Here is a 15,048-nt window from a genome sequence, read left to right on the forward strand (position 1 = left end):
AGACTTTAATAAAAAGGGGCATATTCGATTTCGATAATTCAATCATAGAATGTAGTTTCAATTACTTGTGTCTATTTCGTCAAACATTTATAAAAGCGCATGTATTCTCAGTCCCAAAAATATGAAGGGTAAAAAGGTAAATGAAACTCACCATACTGTATTTCGTAGTAAAAATACATATAACGTCATTGAACAAGTGCAAGGTTGGCCTCGAATTCACGAACCTAAATTAATTATATATATTTATGTGTTGGTCAATATTTGTCTAACAAATTAGGTCAAGTCATAGTGTGTCACAATCCTAATGCTCGAGACTAATATGCAAAAGTCAACAAAAGTAAATTTGACTCAAAATAATTTCCAAAAATCTATACATGATTAATATATAGTTTAAATTTCGTCATTTTATATTTTTAAATATTTTTAAAAGATTTATTAGAGTAAATAATATAATTTATTTATTAATAAATAAAATTTTATATTATATTTATATAATAAAATATACTTTTATATATATTAAGTAATAAAATTTAGAGGGTTCATTTAATATTATAAAGATAATATGATAGGTATTATTAAAGTAAGTTATTACACGTAGTAAAATATGTTTGTATCAAATATTTATTTGATAAAATAATATCTATAATGATAGTAAGTAAAAGTTGTATTATTTTGTAATAATAATTATTATTATAAAAATATCAATATTTATAATTACTAAGATGACATTATGATAAACGATAATTCTAATTATGATAACTTTAATATTTACGATAATTTTTAATATTATCTTTAAAATAATAATTCTATTTAAAATAATAATAATAATGATATTTTATAGTAACAATGACATTTCTATTAAAATGATAATTTTTGTTAAAATGATAGTTTTAATACTAACGATAATTTTAATAATAATAGTAATGATAAAAATAATAAGAACGATAATTTTATCTAAATCAATATCTTATAATATTTTAATTTCATCATGATACTCTTACCCATTATTTCCTAATCGTTTCATTTAATTGTTTTTAATCGTCTTTTATATCGTGTTCGTAATAATGATAATAATAGTAATCAAAATAATTAGGTGTTACAAATATTTGTTTTAATTACACTAATATTAATAATGATAGTTACTATAACATTATTAACGATAATACTAATAATTATCTTAATGATAATATAGTAATAATAATATTAACAATAACAATAACCATTTTTAAATAATGATATATATATATTAATAATGATAATAATAATAATAATAATACCAATAATAATAATAATAATAATAATAATAATTGGATAATAATAATAATACTAATTATAACTTTAACGATAGTAATAATAATAAAAAATAACAATTTTTTTAATGATAAATCCTTTTATTGATAAAGATAATAATAATAATAAGATAAAACTAGAACGACGATAATAACGACGATAATAATAATCATTTTTAATAATAATACAAAAATTCGATGGACTATAACTTCAAATCCGTTCATCGAAATCATTCGATATCTAAATGAAAAGTTCTTAATTTTTCGTTAGCTTTCCAACGACATGCATATCTTATACCTTATCTCAGTCGCATATATAACTAATTCAGGATTCAACATAATCTAACTAAAGGCAATATCAAAAGTACAAATATGCATAATCCTATATACTCGAGCACTAGTCAAGGATACACTATTAGTATGTAAAAGTTAAATTATGAGTACTCACGTATCAATATTGAGATTCAATATTGCAGGAAAGGTACGTAGACGCAACGGAGATGATAAACACTATATTGACCTCACGAGCATACCCATGAACCATACCTAATCACCTCCATAGCTATAACCCATAATTTCCTTAATCCAATCCCACTCGAAAAACAATTTCAAAATCACTCGGACAGCACTCTGACGTAATATTTTATGTATACTAATAATATCTTGAAATAATACGGAGTAAATATATATATGTAAATCGATTGAGAGAGTTTAGAGAAAAATATTTTCAAGTTTATATGAAATAATGAAACCTATTGAATTCTATTTATAATAGATTTTTGAATTATTAAAGTGAATTATTAAAGTATGAATTATTAAAGTGAATTATTAAAGTATGAATTATTAAAGTGAATTATTAAAGTATGAATTATTAAAGTGAATTATTAAAGTATGAATTATTAAAGTGAATTATTAAAGTTAAAGTAAAGTAAAAATAAAGTAAAGGTAAAGTTTAAGTATAGTAAAAGTATAAAACTATGTACGTATAATACGCGTATAAATATATATAATATTAATTTAAATCGTTATATATATTTAATAAAATAAAATATAAATATCATTATCTTTATCATACTGGTTAAGTAATGAGTTGTCAAAAGTGGTTCTAGGTATTTATAAAAGTTATATACGTTTTAATAATAAAGTTCTTTTTAAACTGAAAACGTTTTTGTACGTTTGAAACTAAATCAAATAAATATAATAATTTTGTTTTCCAAAACCAAATATATTTTTAAGAATCATTTTGTTTAAAGGTTAAAATAATGGAAATCGTTATATCATAAAATATTTTAGAAAAGTAGAATCATATATATTCATAATAGGTTTCAAGTTTTTAAATTACAGTTTGTTGGTGAAGCATGGGATAAAGTTCAAAGGTTAAATAAACGTATGAAATCATCTTAATGAAAAATGTCGAGTTACTTAACTTGTCGATATCCAACATCTAAGTTATTTACACTTCACGTTCTTACTTATAAATCACTTTACCATTTTCCGAATGTTGTCAAAAAGAATAGATTTCTTAAATCACAGTGGACCTCATAACATAGACCCGTAATCATATCATAATGTATCTGATAAATCAATCATTTGATATTATCTTCTAATTCCATCGATAAACATATTGAAACAAATACGTTCATGTAAAGTATTATACGTTTAATACTTTATTAATATTCTCAAGTTATAATATATATATACATATATATACATATTTATTTATATATAACGGTTCGTGAATCGTCAGAATTTGGTCGAGGTTATAATGAATGTATGAACACAATTTAAAATTCTTGAGATTTAACCTAACAAACTTTGCTTATCGTGTCGGAATAATATAAAGATAAAGTTTAAATTTGGTTGGAAATTTCCGGGTTGTCACAAATAGTATAAGACTCGAGGAAATACTGCTACAACATTAGAGTACATAGTTGATGTACTATCGGACAACTTGAGCATGGTCAAGGTTAGAAGCTATGGAATCGCTGTAAGTGTAGTACATTATGGAAACTCTATATGAGTAGTACATTCTAGGAAACAATGGTACTGAAGTATATGGTGGATAACTAAGGGATTTATTGGGTATATTTAAGTAAGAACTGGTTTAAATCATAAATGAAAATTTTAATGCGCTACAATACAAACTTAGTTTATAAATTTTTAAGGAAGATAAAGAACAATTAAGATTTCTAATTTGTCAACAAACGCTTAGATTTTACCAAACCATTGACGAAAAGGAATTCGAAACATAATCATAACCACTCACTTGGGTGATACACTAAGGTGTTAAGAAAGGTTAGATATTATATGTATATGACTATGCTCCTTTATTCGTGCTCCCAAGATGTGCATTGCATCCAAGAAGGGCTGCTTGTATCCTTTACCAGATAAGCATCGGGATTTGAGCATAGTCCATCCGATGAGAATCATGATGATGTGACTACAAAGATACGGTTGAAACAAATTGTTTTATTCGCGCAGTGTCGTTAGGCCGCAGGATGTTAGAATCAGTTGATCAAGGTAGTAAAAAGTGGATTTGTTTATTTATATTATGCGGGGCCTAAATTTACTTTTACTTTCTAAGGTGTAGAAGGGGTAAGTTAACCTAGTGTCGTATTTTTGGATAGATTAACGAATTGAAAATCAAGTGGATATTTGTCTTTTGTTTAAATTACCTAGATAAAGGATAGTAGTTGGTTTAAGCTAAAAGTCCTAAGTGCAGAAAAGTAAATAAGTGGAAGGATATCTAGAGTATGCAGATCGAGGAAATGTTGACCAAGATATTAGTATTGGGTTAGGGAAAGGTAATTTTTCTTATGTTAAAGCTATGCTTGAAATGATGTAGATCTGGTTGGATGAGCCAATTACACAGACCTACTTATCTCTGAACTCTCGAAGTTCTCTTTGAGCAGTGAGAAGTATGTCACTTGGTTGTGTAATTAAAAGGTAGCTATACCTTGGGGGTTATCTGCAGTAAAGTACTAGGTTTATTAGTGAGTTGAGCTCTAATCCTAACAATCGTTATCAGTTTTGTGAACTGAATAACAACGTGCCGTGTTGATTGAACACTGATCACAAACGGAAGGAGTTCGTCAGTTTAATTTGGTAAAACATTAAATGAAAACTAACAACCATTTCATCATACTAATGAGATCATATCAGTTCAAGCATTATACAGCATTACAGTTGAGATACTGAAAGTAAAGCATATAGAAACCTAATAAGTACCTAAACAGTTGATATGACTTAATCCTAAGGCAACAATCAAACAAGAACATGCAATAAGTTTGGGTCATACAGTAAAGGCACTAACTAGATCTTAACAGCTCCTACGAAGTCTCTTTAGAACAGTCAATAGGCATACTAGGTCATTCATGTCTCAATTCCTAAGTTCCTTGTCCTAAAAGCGCATTAAATGCCTCTCGGAAACTCCGGCCATACCGAGTTCATAGAATCTTCAGATACAGTATAACCAGGGGTCTTAATCCTATGAAGTAGCCAATTTCATATAGGTAGACAAGTCCTGATCACAACCTAGGTTGGTCATACTTAAGATGCTAGCATACAAATCTATCAGACTTCCTAGTTCAGTATTACGACAGTAATCGTACTAAATTAACATAATTACGCTAACCCAAACTTCTATCATGGCAACATACAGATTAATTAAGCTATCATCATAATATCGTAACGCGTTATTAAACATAAAAAAATAAGAACACGTGTTTAATATAAAAGACAAGCGTTTCGGATAAAAACCTGAAAAGGCTGAAGAAATCTGCCCGAGATCGCAGGGACTTGCCGGGATATCCTCCGGTAAATAAAAGCCAAGCTAACTACTAATAAAAACTAACTAAAAGCTTGAAAATATAAAGTGAATTACAAATTGAGTGTGTGTTGAAATGGATGGAGAGAGCCCTTTAAATAGACTTAAATTTTGCCTGCAAACGGCTGGCAGGGCGTTTGGCAAGCCGTTTGGCAGGCCGTTTGCAGTGGCCGTTTGCCATATCAAGCCGTTTATCTTGGGCATGTGGTAGGCCGTTTATAAGCCAAGAAAGCCATTTGGCAGGCCGTTTGGCAAAACGTTTGGCTGCCTGGTCAGCTAAAATTCACTGGATCGTAACTTGATTTCTTGTCTTTCACTGTTTTTGCTCTAGAATCTTCGTTTTAGCTCCGTTTTACTTGATTCTTTTTTCATCGCCTTCGTAATTACTTAATCTACAAAATCAACCGAAAAACGATAATTTTGTGACAAAGTTTGAATCTTTATTGTTTTCGGGCTTAATATTGGGGGTAAAAATGTGACTTTTTAGCCGATATCACATGATAACCTAGTTCCTCGTGGCATGCTAATCAAGAAATCAATTAGTTGGGAATCTTGTGTTTACACCCAGGTAAATCTATCCAACGAGTGTCTCGAAATCATCTTGACACTTTGTTATCTTAAATCATGGTGAATCGCGTCTTCTATGTCCTTAGCTGTTGCATGCTAGCTAGCTTATTTTCATTTTATTACTTTAATATTTAAATATAATTATAAATTAAACCAACCCAACTATAGCCTTTGCACAAATTGATATTCTGGATAAAATGGTGTCTATAATAAACCGGTTGGACTTGGTTGTTGGATTTTCCAAATAGTCATCAATTTATTGGGATCAAAAAGATCCTGCCTCTCCACAAAAGGTGTACATGGCCACTTGACTTTGATACTAAATTGTATACAAACCTCACATCTTAATCACTAAATTAATTGAATAAGATGTCTTTCAAATTCGACCTCATTACACGACAAACGTAACTAACGTTTTGAGCAATATCATTAGGAGATTAGTTTTTTGGTGGCGCTGGCGGGAATAGTAGTATGATTTGGAGCCTGTTTAGATTAGTTATTTTTTAAGAGACCTTTTTGACTGAGACTAACCATCCTATTAGAAGTTACTAGTTTAACGTGGTTAGGTTAGATATATTAGATTAATTAAAAATGTATTAAATGAATTTTCTTTTTGGTGAACCTTTAGGATGGCTTAACCTACTTAGACCACCAAGAATTCTTCCGACATATCATTTCTTCTATCCGATATCATACATTGTACCAATCCAATGAGATCCACACTTACCTGCCAATAGTTTGACGATGCTGCACGTATCACTCTCGCTGACATCACCAAACCCTCATTAGAAGGTGATATCGGCAAAAAAGTCACGTTTTCACCTCGGTATTAAAGGCCAAAAACAAGAAAGATTCAAACTTTATCAGCAAAAATACCCACTTCATCAGTTAGAATTGAAGAACAAGAAATTTCGAAGACGGTGCAAAAATAAATCAAGAGAATCGGAGCTAAAACGAAGATTCTAAAGTGAAAATGGTGACAGACAAGAATATCAAGTTACGATCCAGGAATTTCAGCCGACCAGGTAAGCCAAACGGCCTGCCAAACAGCTTTCGTGGCTCAAAACGGCCTACCAAACGGCCTGCCAAACGGATTGCCTGGCTCAAAAATAGCCTGTCAAATGAGTCAGACAAACGGCCCTTGCAAACGGCTTGGCTTGGCAAATGGCCCCTGCAAACGGCCTGCCAAACGGTCTGCCAGCCGTTTGCAGGGAAAATTTAGGCTTATTTAAAGGGTTTTTGTCATTCATTCTAACACACACTTCAATTCACTTATTTCTCTCTCTTGTACAATATTAGTCATACTTTCAAGGTCTTCGACTCCGTGCGGGAAACCTAGTACCCGGAGAAGAATGCCGAAGATTGTATTAGGAGCGGTCTTGAGTCTTGAAGTTGTCACTTTTGTATTCGGAACTCGTTTAATCTATCATTATGTTCTGTGATATTGTTGCCATGATTAGCGAGTAATTATCTTTAGTGTATGCTATGATGTAAGCAGTTATATTGCCGAAATAATGTTATGGTTTGTGTATGTTGTTGAAATGCTTTTCGATTTTGCTTTAAACTCAATTGCTTTTCCAACTAATAGAACGTAGTTAATGGCTCTGTTATTGGGAAGTCACGAACCCCGATTCAGAGTACACTATCTGTGTCACCCCTTGGTAAAAGAAGTCTATCGGATACAATGTAAAATCGACTGAGGCACACCGGTTGTAGTAAGTCTATCAAGCTTTGGATTCCGACTGAGGACTCTTTCGTAATAAAACATCTGACTAGACCCTTAGTACATTGTCGGTCCCAGACCATGCTAGTGTAGTCACCAAGCATATAAACTTTGTACGTGCATGCTGAAGTACATCGGTTGTTGTAAGCTGTACCTCTGCTAAGTAAGGCCATGGAACCCGGTCAGTGTTGATTAGTACATTGCACCATAATGCGGTCTCAAGCATTGCACCCTACTTGAGGGATTCTTAGTTAATTAAGGAACTGTTTGTTTAGACACATACAGGATTAAACCGTTAGGATAATCGAACGTGTTCATGGAAGTCAGCTTGACATGGCCATGGTGTTCTTTATGGTTGAACTCTTTTTAAGGGCCTAACTATCTTTTAAAACCAATCATTTATGAAAGCATTGAAACACATCACGTCTCTCGGATAAAGTAAACCATGTATTCTATTATGCCTAAGAAAGTTTGGACCTTTGGGAATGTTAATACGTCACCCAACCGAGTCGCTCAATTGGATCAGCTGTCTGAACATGTATGCTTGTAGTCAGGCTGCACGAGCGTCGGGGGTAACGGACGTTGCTGTCTATTCAGAATCTTCAAGCCTAGCGCATTACCCTGAGATATGTCTTACGACAGGGGCATTTAGGACCAGTGTAATGAATACAAGGCATCTGCCTATTTATGAGCCAGCATTCCATAATCTCGGCAGAATAATTGATGAAATCATAGTATGCACTTACTTTAACCTTATCTGAATTACGAATTTTATCGCATTTACTTTATCTATCTTATAAATTAGAAAATCCCAAAATTAAGTAACCACTACTCCTTCATAACTATCTTAGTCGGCCTGGCCACTTGGTTTGTTGAATAGTTCGTGCGAAGCTCTGTTATCGAAATACCAGGGAATCAGTAGCCAGAACCAAAAACATATTCAACCTTAGGATAGTTAGTTAAATTAGATTACTTTAAACTAGACTACTTTAGATTAGACTACCTTAGATTAAGACTACCTTAGATTAGCTTAGATTACCTTAGACTACTTTAGAAATTTAGTTTATCTGCATAAAATTGAAAACAAAAAGGCATACCCAGTGTATGACCCAAACCCGATCTAGACCAGGGCCGTTGTTATTCGTACCTGATCCAGACGCAATAATCTCTAAAGCACGCAAGGAAGCACAAATCAGAAATCAAATGGCGTTACGCGTTACATTAGCAGAAAATATCAAACCCTCAATTGAAGGTCGAGGAGGACCGATCAGATTTCCAGAGATTCAATGACACTCGTTCGAGTTAAAACATCACATCATCCAACTCATCCAGAATAGCTGTCAGTTTCATGGATTACCGAATGACGATCCTAATTCTCACCTTGATAAATTCATATCTCTTTCGAACTCCTACAAACTGCCAGTGGTAGGACAAGATATAGTCCGGCTATACTTGTTTCCCTATTCTCTCACTCATCATGCTCAAACATGGTTCGAAGGACTGGAAAAAGATTCCAACACGTCATGGACGGAGATGGCTACTAAATTCCTAACCTAATATTTCCCTCATTCTAAACAAACCAAACTAAAGAATGACATCATTAACTTTAAACAAAGTTATGATGAATCTCTTTAGAGTGCATGGGAGCGATTCAAAACCCTGCTGAAGAAATGCCCTAATCACCAGCTAGAACGGTCAGCCCAAATATGTACCTTCTACAACGGTCTTACGGTAAATCATAGCACGGCGATCGATGCAGCAGCCCAATGGAATCTGATGAACCAAACCACAGATGAAGTATGAGAGTTTCTCAAGAACATGACAATTCATCATCATGATTGGAACAGTGGTGAAACAACTTCATCATCTACCCACTCTCTGCACTTAACAATCAAACGGAGGCCATCAAATCCCTCACGGATAAGATGGAATCTCTCGCTAAACAACTCGGAGAATTGAAGACGCAGCCGCAGCATGTCAACCAAGCTCGGGCTTGTGTTAATTGTACCAACCCGCAACCCACTGAAGAATATCAAGTTGAGTACGATAACCCTGACGGTTCAGTCTGTTACGTTCAATACCCAGCTCGTCCACCAAATCCCGAATTCAATTAACAACCTAGGGTTAATCAATTTTAACGAAGCAACCAGCCTTTTCGCTATCGTTACCCACCTTATCCAGCCCAACAATCTCAATTGACCTACGATCAACCACTTCCACTCACTGGTCCACCAGTCGAGGAAAATTTCCCTACCACCCAGATTACAAAAGCAACTAACCCCACTCTCGGATCTGATGATCAGTTGACTCAGTTCATTAAAGGACAACAACAGCTAAATCAGAGAACTGCAGCCAGACAAGATCAGACGGAGATGCTAATGTGAAATCAATTGGCTCTGCTCAAAAGTCTGGAGACGCAGCTCGGACAGTTATCACAACACCTTGAAACCCAACCACAGGGAAGGTTACCAAGTAATACTATCCAAAATCCCCACATAGAGGAAGCTAAGCAAATGGATTCCGTAATCCCAGAGGAAGAACCACGGAGAAGGTCAGCTAGGCTCAAGAAAAAATCGACATATACTCAGAAGCTGACCCTTGCAACTCCAGTTCGTGTACCCTATCCTGGAAGGCTACAGAAGGAACCATCCAAGCTTGATTCCTTTAAACTTGATGGAAGATTCCTGGACACCATGTCCAAAGTTCCCAACCAGAAGAGGTACATCCGAAGGCTTCTCTCTACAAAGGAGAGGATACCAGATTCTAACAAAATTCCACTGAGTGAAGAATGCTCTGCATTACTCAGAAACTCTCTACCGCCAAAGCTAGGAGATACGGGCCGATTTGTTTTCCCGTGTTCAATCTACCAATCTGGAATTATTCATGTACTAGCAGATTTAGGAGCAACTATCAACCTAATCCCCTACTCTCTCTACAAGAGATTAGAGTTAGGAGACTTGTTACCAACTAAAATGACAATCCAACTTGCCGATCTCACAATTCGATATCCTAAAGGGATAGTTTAGAACGTCTTAGTGAAAGTTGACAAATTCTTATATCCTACGGATTTCGTAGTAATTGATATTAAGGAAGACCTACACACACCAGTAGTGTTAGGAAGACCTTTCATGAATACGGCTAGGACTGTCATTGATGTGTACAATCAAACCTTGATCTTGCGATCACATGGGGAAATCGTTACCTTCAAAATTGACCGAAAAACCGATCTTTCTAGATAGGCAGAGATGTTTGCTATTTCCACCAGACGGATCACTTCCGATGATGAGTCTTCACCACCAGCCAATGATATTGAGATGGGTGTCGAATCACAGTCTGTAGACGACCCAGAAATGGAAGAAGAAGATCCCAATGAAGAAATAGTGGAAGAGGAGGAATCTGAAGAGGAAGAGGAAATGGAAGACGTAAAAGAAACTGCGATAGTACCCTCTCTAAGCATTAAGCATCACGAAGAATTAATGAAGCTTGAGACGGAAGATCATAGTTTAATCATTCGTTTCAAGAAGAAGACTGACAAGGCTGAGGTTAAGGATATAGAAATTGACCCTGCAAGTATCAAAGTGGAGAATCAGAATAGTGATGAAACCCGTTCATCAGACACATCCTCAGAAGAACACTATACCAATGATGATGATGAAGAGCAACATGAAGACATTATGGATAACTCACACTCTCCCACCGAACCAGATCAAGGGGAGCCGGTCACTTCTTCAAATCGGATTCCGGTCATATATACACACCCAGACATGATAACCTTCATCAATGATACTGATGAATTTTAAGATATTCTCGAAGCCATCTGTAAATCAACAATTGATTTCACGCTACGCTTAACAGAACGAATTATGACTATCCGAGAAGAATACAACCTTTATCTCCAAAGAGAAGACAATGATGTTGAAATCCTAGATGAATGCATTCAAGACTTTATCAATACTCTTCACGATCATATCTATCGAGAAGAAAGGCAACGAGAGCACAATTCGGTGGTTCGCACTATTCTTGAGACAAGATTCAGTCGAGATCAGAAGATCATTTACTCTAAGGTTTATAACGCCTTAGCCGGATCTACACTTCCGTTCTCAGCAAACCAACGAGCACTACTGACTCTCATCCAGAAGCACATGGATATTTCGACCGGACGCCCGAGTTATCACTCTGATTTGCAAATGATCGCGGATATTCACAGCTTTTTCGCTCTCTTGGAAAGAGATAATTTCGAAAGCACACTAGACACACTAGTGATTTATGTAACAATTGATCACCATGCTGATCTGATTATCAAAGAGTTACGAGACGTAGTTACAGAGGAAGTAAGGCGCAACAATCCATTCTCTCATCTTAAACCAGATCGAGTTAACATTGCCACCTATGTTATGAAGCAGATATCACGTATCTTCCATGAATCTACAGATCCAAGTTTCACATTCAAAGCTGGATGTCGAGAGATATACTCAAAGACGGTGACATTAATGCTCGGGTCAGGATTGCTGTTCACTTCATATTTTAACAAATATGTGCAAAGCTACAGACTCTTACTGTGGAGATCACCATTCCAAAGACTTTAGGATTCTAAAGATACAGTTTCTAACATTGTTTGAAATCCTCCGAAATGAGCATCACATCAGAGAAACAATAACCACCAGCACCGCTTCTATGATTGACATCCATGGGTCAACCAGCAGAGCCGTGAATCATATTCTCATCGGACTTCAAGACTTATCATGAGCCGAAACTGTGCACTACTTATCTTTCAGAAGATCTTCAAGAGAAGTACCGGGTCTTCTACCACTATTGGTCCGACAGTTTCTCAGGATTTACCCACCAAGACTCACATTCCCCCGAAAAGACCAGGATTACAACCATCAGCGAGGAATGTTTGCTTTTTAAGACATCACTAAGGTCGAGCCAACGTCCTTAAAAAAAGTGCTTCTCGGGAGGCAACCCGTGTAATAAAGTAGAGTAGAAGAATAAAGGATGACAAATGAGCCGATCAATAAAAGAAGCAAGGATTGAAAGTCAGCCACATCAGCTAGGGTATTTCTTTCTTCCCGCTACTAGCTCAAAATTTAAATCATGCCACATCCTAGCTTATCACTAAGTGTGGGATTAAAACCCAATTAAGCACTAGACAAATACTCCCAATTCTTCAACTAAAACTCCTAAGTGTAGGATACACTAGGAACATTGAGGACAATGTTCGTCTAAGTGTGGGATATTGGTATAATATTTTTATGCTGTATTAAAATAACTCATTACGAAAATTCCAAGTTCTTAAGCCAAATTTCAAAATTTTTAACAAAAGAAAGCCTTTTCGAAAAAGTATTTTTGAAAACCTGAAACGTTTGTAAATAAAAGTAAGGCTTAAGTAGGGTGAAAATCTTGTTAGGTTGAACCAAATCTCTAATAGAGCATTGCATGACTAAGGCATTATCGACCTAAATTGATTATGGTGAGGCACTCCAAATAAGACCAGCATTCACCTTTAATGCTTCATTGTTTTCTGTTGAGAGTACCGATGTCTGTGCTCAGAATCAGATCTTGCTTTAGATCTACGTTTCTAAAGCAGCGAAATGTGATTCGGTTATAATTAAAAGAGCTAGCCATTTGTCAAAAAATAAGCCTTTCACACCTCCACTACTTCTACTCCACCACCACATCCACATCATCTTTACTACTACTCGAAAAATCCAGAAAATAAGATTTCTTCTGAAAACCCGATGTTATAAACCTCTCAAGTATCATGGCAAACGTCTTGAAAAAGTTTACCGGCAAAACGTTTCTCGAGATGAAATCTTCAAAAAAAAAACATTATTAAGAAAAAAGCCGAAGAAGAACTTGACCGAAAATGATTATCAAATGAAGAAAAGTTCAAAAGTGCTTCTCGAAAATTTCAGCACTCCTATCTATCTGAATAAAAGTCAGCATAAAGACTACATTACCCTTTTCTCACCCTTCAAAAACAACTTCACTACCACTTAAAAATTCCTTTCCATCATTGACAAATGACCTAGAAGCTAAGACTACTACCGTTCTCACATTAGCAGCAAGGATTTGAGTCTTTATCAAGCCTATGACGATGGGTGCAGCATGACTGACTATGAGTGAATACATTTCTTAGATCTATAGGGAACCCTAAACACTTGTGTGATTGAGTGACCCGTGAAAGCTAGCCTACGTCATGTAACCTCCTCGCATGCTTGCAGAGATAGTTTCAATCATAACATAGATGACTGACCTTATCTTTTCGCTCTAATAATAAAAAGCAAACTGCTTAGGCTATTAGAAAAGAAACTCCGAAAAGATTTCGTAAGGTAAAACGAGAGTTTGGTTGAGGACAAGCAAAGTCTAAGTGTGGGATATTTGATATCGGCTAAAAAGTCTCGCTTTCACCCTGGTATTAAAGGCCAAAAGGAAGAAAGATCCGAACTTTGTCGGCAAAAATACCTACTTCATCGGTTAGAATTGAAGAACAAGTAATTACGAAGACGGTGTAAAAAGAATCAAGAGAATCGGAGCTAAAACGAAGATTCTACAGCGAAAACGGTGAAAGACAAGAAATCAAGTTACGAACCAGGAATTTCAGCTGACCAGGAAAGCCAAACGGCCTGCCAAACGGCTTGCCTGGCTTAAAAACGGCCTGCCAAACGGGTCAGACAAACGGCCCTTGCAAACGGCTTGGCTTGGCAAACGGCCCCTGCAAACGGCCTGCCAAACGGCCTGCCAGCCGTTTGCAGGGAAAATTTAGGATTATTTAAACGGTCTTTGTCATTCATTCCAACACACACTTCAATTTACTTCTTTCCCTCTCTTGTACAATATTAGTCATACTTTCAAGGTCTTCCACTCCGTGCGTGAAACCTAGTACCCGGAGAAGAACGCGTAAGATTGTATTAGGAGCGGTCTGAAGTCTTGAAGTTGTCACTTTTGTATTCGGAACTCGTTTAATCTACTGGTACTTCTATCCTTTATCTTTATATAATGTCTTATATCATTATGTTCTTTGATATTGTGGCCATGATTAGCGAGTATTTATCTTTAGTGCATGCTATGATGTAAGCAGTTATAATGTCAAAATAATGTTATGGTTTGTGTATGTTGTTGAAATGCTTTCCCATTATGCTTTAAACTCAATCGCTTTTCCAACTAATAGAACGTAGTTATTGGCTCTGTTATTGGGAAGTCGCTAACCCTGATTCAGAGTACACTATCTGTGTCACCCCTTGGTAATAGAAGTCTATCGGATACAATGTAAGATCAACTGAGATACACCGGTTGTAGTAAGTCTATCAAGCTTTGGATTCCAACTGAGGACTCCTTTGTAGTGAAACATCTGACTAGACTCTTAGTACATTGTCGGTCCCAGACCATGCTAGTGTAGTCATAAAGCATATATACTTCGTACGTGCATGCTGAAGCACATCGGTTGTTGTAAGCTGTACCTCTACTAAGTAAGGCCATGGAACCCGGTCAGTGTTGATTAGTACACTGCACCATAACGCGATCTCAAGCATTGCACCCTGCTTTAGGGATTCTTAGTTAATTAAGGAACTATTTGTTTAGACACATAAAGGATTGGACCGTTAGGATAACTGAACGTGTTCATGAAAGTCATCTTGACTTGG

At 35.4% G+C, this 15,048-nt stretch overlaps 1 non-coding gene across 1 annotated transcript; it reads right to left on the reverse strand.

Annotated features, from left to right (window-relative positions):
- Positions 1-8,986: 8,986 nt before the first annotated feature.
- Positions 8,987-9,093, reverse strand: LOC139879115 (small nucleolar RNA R71). The gene has a single exon (XR_011769969.1). It is a non-coding gene; the product is annotated as a small nucleolar RNA R71 (small nucleolar RNA).
- Between the last annotated feature and the right edge of the window lie 5,955 nt (positions 9,094-15,048).

The sequence above is a fragment of the Rutidosis leptorrhynchoides genome, chromosome 11 (assembly GCF_046630445.1).
Source record: "Rutidosis leptorrhynchoides isolate AG116_Rl617_1_P2 chromosome 11, CSIRO_AGI_Rlap_v1, whole genome shotgun sequence".
NCBI lineage: Eukaryota > Viridiplantae > Streptophyta > Magnoliopsida > Asterales > Asteraceae > Rutidosis > Rutidosis leptorrhynchoides.